Genomic DNA, 6,275 nt, shown 5'->3' on the forward strand with positions numbered 1-6,275 from the left:
ACTGCAGTACCTTGAGGGTCATTATCATTATCGGTGATTCCTCTCGCGCCCGTTAACAACTTACATCATTGGCTGGTAATCAGGCGATGTCTTTCCATGTTCGACTCCAGAACATCTCTCACATGGATAGACTTGTACTTTGAGTGAAGATCGAATGAGATTGAAGACCCGGATATAGTTTCATCCATCCGGGCTGCGATATATATTAAGGGAAATAAAGACATTAAATCTACATCATTGCTGCACAGATAATCATCCAATCAAAGGGATGATGGCTCTACCAAAATCATCAGTCTACACTCAAACGATTGTCTGTCCTATGTACATGAAAATGAATGTATAAAGCTGAGCATGGGAATGCCCACCTCAGCTAGATCATGAAAATATTATGAAGATAATGTATTGTATTGTATCTTATTACAGGTCTCCTCCTAGCTTGAAAGAACTTTGGATCCTCATAATAAAGCATTTCACCCGACATCAAAAGATTAACGACCTCATGCTTTAGGGGGCAACTGTTATAGACATTTTTGGGCACTACAACCCCAAGCATGAAATTTCCATAAACCAAGGGCCCCTAAGTCCCTAAAAGTGTTGTTCTAACCCTTAAAAGAACAAGATCAACTGATTACAGCTTCTCCCAGAAGTTCTCCATGAAAAACTGCTCAGAATTGGTCAAAACAGGATCATTTCAGCTGCTCCATAGGCCAAGTGTGTTTCATCTCACCTAAATACACTGTGTGGGTGCATTTCATTTCAAAAATCCCTTCTATGGGGTGCGATGGGCGAGAAATGACAAATGGCAGTGTCATTCCGTGAGGTGGAGAGGCAATGGAAGATTCCAGAAACTTCTCCTGTGACACTTGCCTCTCTGGATTCGACCAAGGATGAGTAAGAGATCATTAATCTCCAAGTGGAAGCAAGAACTATCAGAGGGAAGACACTAATCAAATCACAAGCTGACTCATCTCCCTTACAAATATCTATATATGGATCCCCCATCCCAGAGATCCAGAGGCTGGAATTTTGCATATTGTAAGGAATTGTTGTTGGTTTCTTGAGACAAACATCAGATTGTTGGGTGATCTAAGCTTTGTATGAGGTGAAGAGGGGCTTCCTTGCTGAGAGGATGATGCTCGGTTAGAACAACTATTGTAACTCCCCTTAGCTCTTTCTTGTTTATCAATAAAAGCTATTCATGTTTTCCTCCATACTCTTTTGTCATTTATATTTGCTGCATTTGTATGGTCGATTTACATCTGATCCTAGATTGTTTATGATTATAGATCCATGTTCTTGTATAGTGCTATGCTACTGTGATCTTACAGGTACTCTATGAAGCTGGGCGTGCAAGGGAACAAGTAGCGAAAGACTATCAAGAAGGAGAGGAATCGAACCAGGATATTAGCGCAAGACAGAGGTTGGTCTGCTTTGTTCTTCTCTATCTATACTTCATAAAGGAAAAACTAAAGTAGCTTTACTTTTTTTGTTTCTAAGGTAGCTATCACACCTTAGTGGGATAAGCAGTTCTGAGTAGACACTTTTCCTTGTAACACTTGGGAAAATCGTCATAAATTTTTTTCTGAGAATCAGATTGAATTTCATAAGTTTCAAAAAGTGGAATTCCTTTAGTTTTCTATATATCAGTTTCAGGTACTAAGGTTGAAACAATGATACGTAACACGTCATACAAGTTCGCGCTACTGAACTAGTCTATAATTATGTCACTGTGGGAGATTTGGCACAATTGTTTCTTGGATAATCAAATTATGATCAGACTTGCGGGGTTAGAAAGAGAACTCATAGAGATACCATAGGAAGAAATTTCAGAACTTGGAGATATGAAATTACAGAGTTACATTCATTTCAAGATCGAGCTCCTAAAATCAAGAAAAATCGAGATGAGGAATTTGGATGGCAAGGATCCAGTAAATTGGATACTACATATGGAGAAATATTTTGATCTACATGGCATACCACTATTACAAAGGTATGTGTTGCATCTTCATATTATAACAAGATCAGTTTTTATGGTATAGAGGTCTTTGTTCTCGTAAACCACCTGTTAAGTGGTAAATTTTCATGGATGAAATTATAACACATTATGAGGATACAAAGAAACACCTTCTTTAGAGCAACACCACAACAATTAGAAGAAAAAAGAGAAAAAGGGCTTTTTTACGAAGTGGAAAGAAAAATTATGGCAACAAGGAAGTCTACCCCTCACAACTATAAATATGTAAGTCTTGTTTCTCCTAGCCTTCCACAACCTACAAGGGTTACACCACAACAATTAGAAGAAAAGGAGAAAAAGGGCTTTGTTACAATTGTGATAAAAAATACATTCAAGGTCATAAGTGTGCTGAGAAGAAATTATTTTACATTGATTGTGGAGAGAAGGAAGAAAAGGATCAAGAAACATCAAAAGAATAGTATATACACCAGGAACCAACCCCAGAGAAAGAAGAAATGAATCCAACCATATCTTGTAAAGCATTGGAAATAATTACTACTCCTCAAACTCTTAAGATAGAAGGACATATCAAGAAGAAAAAGGTTCAAGAAGTGAAAGACAACATCAAGAAAGAAGAAATGAATCCGACCATATCTTGTAATGCAATGGCTGGAATTACCACTCCTCAAACTATCAAGATAGAAGGACATATCAAGAAGAAAAATGTTCAAGAAGTGAAAAATCACATAGAGCATTAAGAAATGAATCTGAACATATCTTGTAATGCACTAGAAGAAATTATCACTTCTAAAACTCTAAGCAGTGAAAGATCACATCGATCATCAACAACAAGTTCACCAACTTTTAAAGGATAACGCCACTTTGGTGTAGAATCAAATGAAACAACAGGCAGATCAACATCACAATGAAAAAAGTTTTGATGTAGGCGATTGTGTATTTTATGGTTACATACATACAAACAAATGTCCCTCAAGAAGCTATTTATGAGAAATAAATGTTGGCAATACTACACGCACTTAAGAAACGGTGACCTTACCTAATGGGAAGACACTTCAAGGTAAAAATGGATCATGATAGTATTAAATACCTTTTAGAAAAAGAAAGTATCCTTTGAAGAGAAAAAAAATGGGTCACAAAAATGTTGGGTTATGAGTTTGAAATCATCTACAAAAAATGGAAGAAAAATGTTGTGGCAGATGCAGTCTCAAGAAAGGATGAGGATGTGGAAGAATTGTTGTGTGCCATTTCTATTATCCAACCAGATTGGATAAACGAGACAAGGTATGAATGGAAGAAGGATGAAGAAGTGTTGCCACTCATTCAAAAGTTGCAGAAGATCCCAGTTCAAACAATATTTCCAGAACTTGATGAGGAAGGAAAAATCATATTGGAGCCTATAGTAGTCACAAAAACAAGAACCTAATAGCTACGAAATCGATCAATTTCAGAGCATCTCATCAAGTGCAAGAACTTACCAGCTGAATATTCCACATGGGAGGACAATAATTTCATATAGGAGCCTGAAGAACTACTCAAGCATTGAGGATGTTAGCGCTCGAATCTGCCTCAGGCTGAGGAAGGCAAAACTCAAGGCACCATCAAACCAAGCTCAGCCTCGTAGCTAGCCCTACGAGGACAGGAGAGGGCTCTCTCCAGGTCTATCTCGGCAAAAGGTCTTCAAAGGGGTTGAGATGACTCAAAATTAATACTGATTTTAGGCTAGTAAAGAGATAGGAAAGTTTGATTTAGATTTTTGAGTTTTTTGTTGGAGAAACGGGAAAACCAATTTTGGGTCCAGGGATAAGGCCAGATCTTTGCAGAATTCGAGTTGGGGCGAGGTAGGCAGTAGTCTTGATGCCTTTGATCAGATGTATGGATGGATTAGAATGACAAGGAGCTGAAGAGGGCAAGGGAGAACATGGATCCTCTCCAAACTGGCGAAAACATGTAAAACTAAACAAATTTAAAGGAAGAGCACTGTAAACAATGATTTCAACCTCATTTACTCATTCATTTAGTTTCAGAAGCATAAGAAGGGAATGACATACATTAAACATGAATAAACTTACAATAACTGAGAGATAACACCATCAAGAATTGAAAGCCACAAGAATCCCAATAGGTGCTGCAAAACCTCTGATCTTTCCTTAGCCAAAATATGAAAAATATGTACAATAGTGTGCCAAAATCTTCCCAAGAGTCCAACCTCTGCTACTGACTGAAAATTTACATATATAGATCAATCCAATCCATTCCCTAACCTCTAGGGGTCGAGCTCCTCCTTCTAGGAGCAGTTTGAACAAATTCTAAACATGGAGCAAGAATCTAGGTGACCAAAACAACCTGCCTCTAAAAAGAAGGAAACTGATTCATTACATTAAATTTTGCTATTTTATGAATGAATCATCTAGAATATGGTAAATAAGTGCCAATTTTACATCATGTACATCAAATTATATCAATCTGGGTCAAAAATCACATCAAGAAGTGAAACTGGTGAAAACTGGCCGAAATCCTGAGCTGGAGGAAGAAAATTTGACCAAAAACGTCTATGCGTAGCGCACCTTTCAGCCTGATTTTGGGGCACTTCCCGACATCAAAATCAAGCTCACAATAGCTGGTTGGAAAGCCTTGGATGTTTGCTATCCACCACAAGTGGAATTTCCCAATTTGGAGCTCATTTTCCCCTTCAAGATTGCATTCTCCCAGAAGTACTTCCTGCTGTTGCAAAAGGTGGCAGCAAGGTGGTTTTCATGGTGTTTTTGGGCCTTTTGATCATCCAGAACTTGATGAAATGCTTCGGAAATAACTGAGCATGCATAAATTACCATGTAAAACCCAAAAATATAAATTTTCCCTCCAGAAAGTGTCCCAATCAAAAGCGAGCGCGTCGACGCGCTACTCATATCGCTGAAAAATCTGTTTTTGGGACCAAAAATTTCAAAATGACAAAAAATTCTCCGAATTTGCTCAAATTCAGATCGAAGACCCTCCATCATGTATCATGCCCAACCAGAAAAGCCTTGGCCAAAACTCGAAGTGGACCCAGCCTCTTTCGCCGTTTTAGTGCTCTGCTCAACCTCCTTTTCAAAATCTTCATTTTTGCTTTGCCGACATGCATGCGAGCCCAATAATGATGTTTCATGTGACGGATCATGTCTTTGTCTCTATTGGCATTCGCCAACAACTCCTCCAGATGTCGATTGACTCTCTCAAGCCAAAATTGTCGCTCAACAGGTGTCAAATCGCCAGGTCTTTTTCGGGCCAACCTTCGGTCTTCACGGATTTGTCGCAGCTCTATAAGTGTATGCTGATCCTCTAGCTGCTTATTGCACTGCTCCAAATATTTGATCAGACATTCTGCCTTCAGTAACTTCTCATTCAAGCTGTCAATCTCAGCCTTCTGCTCTTGGATGATCTCTTTCAGTTTCGAGCTAGGAGAGCTCCTATCCACATCACTAAATGTAACATCAATATCATGACCTCCTGAATGGCCCTCCTCATGTATTGACCTCTTGCCCCTGTCCTGAACCTGTACCTGTACCTGTACTAAAGAAGAAGGCGAGACCCCTTCCATGCCATGTGGAGATAGTACTCATCGTGTAGCTGCAAATAAGGCCCTGTGGCCTCGCTGATATGTCACATACACTGGAGCATTGATATGCTCGGTCTCAGGAATGTCAAACTGATGTGAAGGCTCTCCCTCATCATGAACTATCTCTGGAGGTGGCTGTGGCACTGTGAAAATGTCACGAGAAATAAAATCCTCCCAAGTAATGCCCTGCTGTGCCAACTGATAAACCACTACGATCTTGATCAGCGCGTAACGATAAATACTTCTATGCTGCTGTGCTGGGGTCTTCTTTTGTACAAAAAACACCATCCTCTCTGTGTTGTGATACATGAAGTATGGAATGTTCATCATACGTACCCTTGTGAAATGCATCAACAAATGGACATGGTACGCATAAAGACGCGAGAATCTACCCTCACAACTGAAATACCGAATGATGAGTTTCATCAAAGGTGCAAACTCATCACTCAGGTATTGGAAAGGAAAAACCCTGCTCAGGTGCCTCATATACCTAGGTTTGATGTATGGCTCATAGTAGGATTTCTCTAACTGCTGACATTTATTCCATTTTTCTCCAATATTTGGTATCCCAGTGGCCTATGCAATAGTCTCTGGTGACAGAATGAAATCTACTCCAGCGAGGTTTACATGGCCATCATGTAAATGTAGAACAAACAAACGAGCTAGTTCATGATGATGCTGGATTTGTGAAATTAACTCACAATA

This window comes from Pinus tabuliformis, chromosome 4_2 (genome assembly GCF_031772625.1).
Source record: "Pinus tabuliformis cultivar Carrire ecotype Pingquan chromosome 4_2, CPIR1, whole genome shotgun sequence".
NCBI lineage: Eukaryota > Viridiplantae > Streptophyta > Pinopsida > Pinales > Pinaceae > Pinus > Pinus tabuliformis.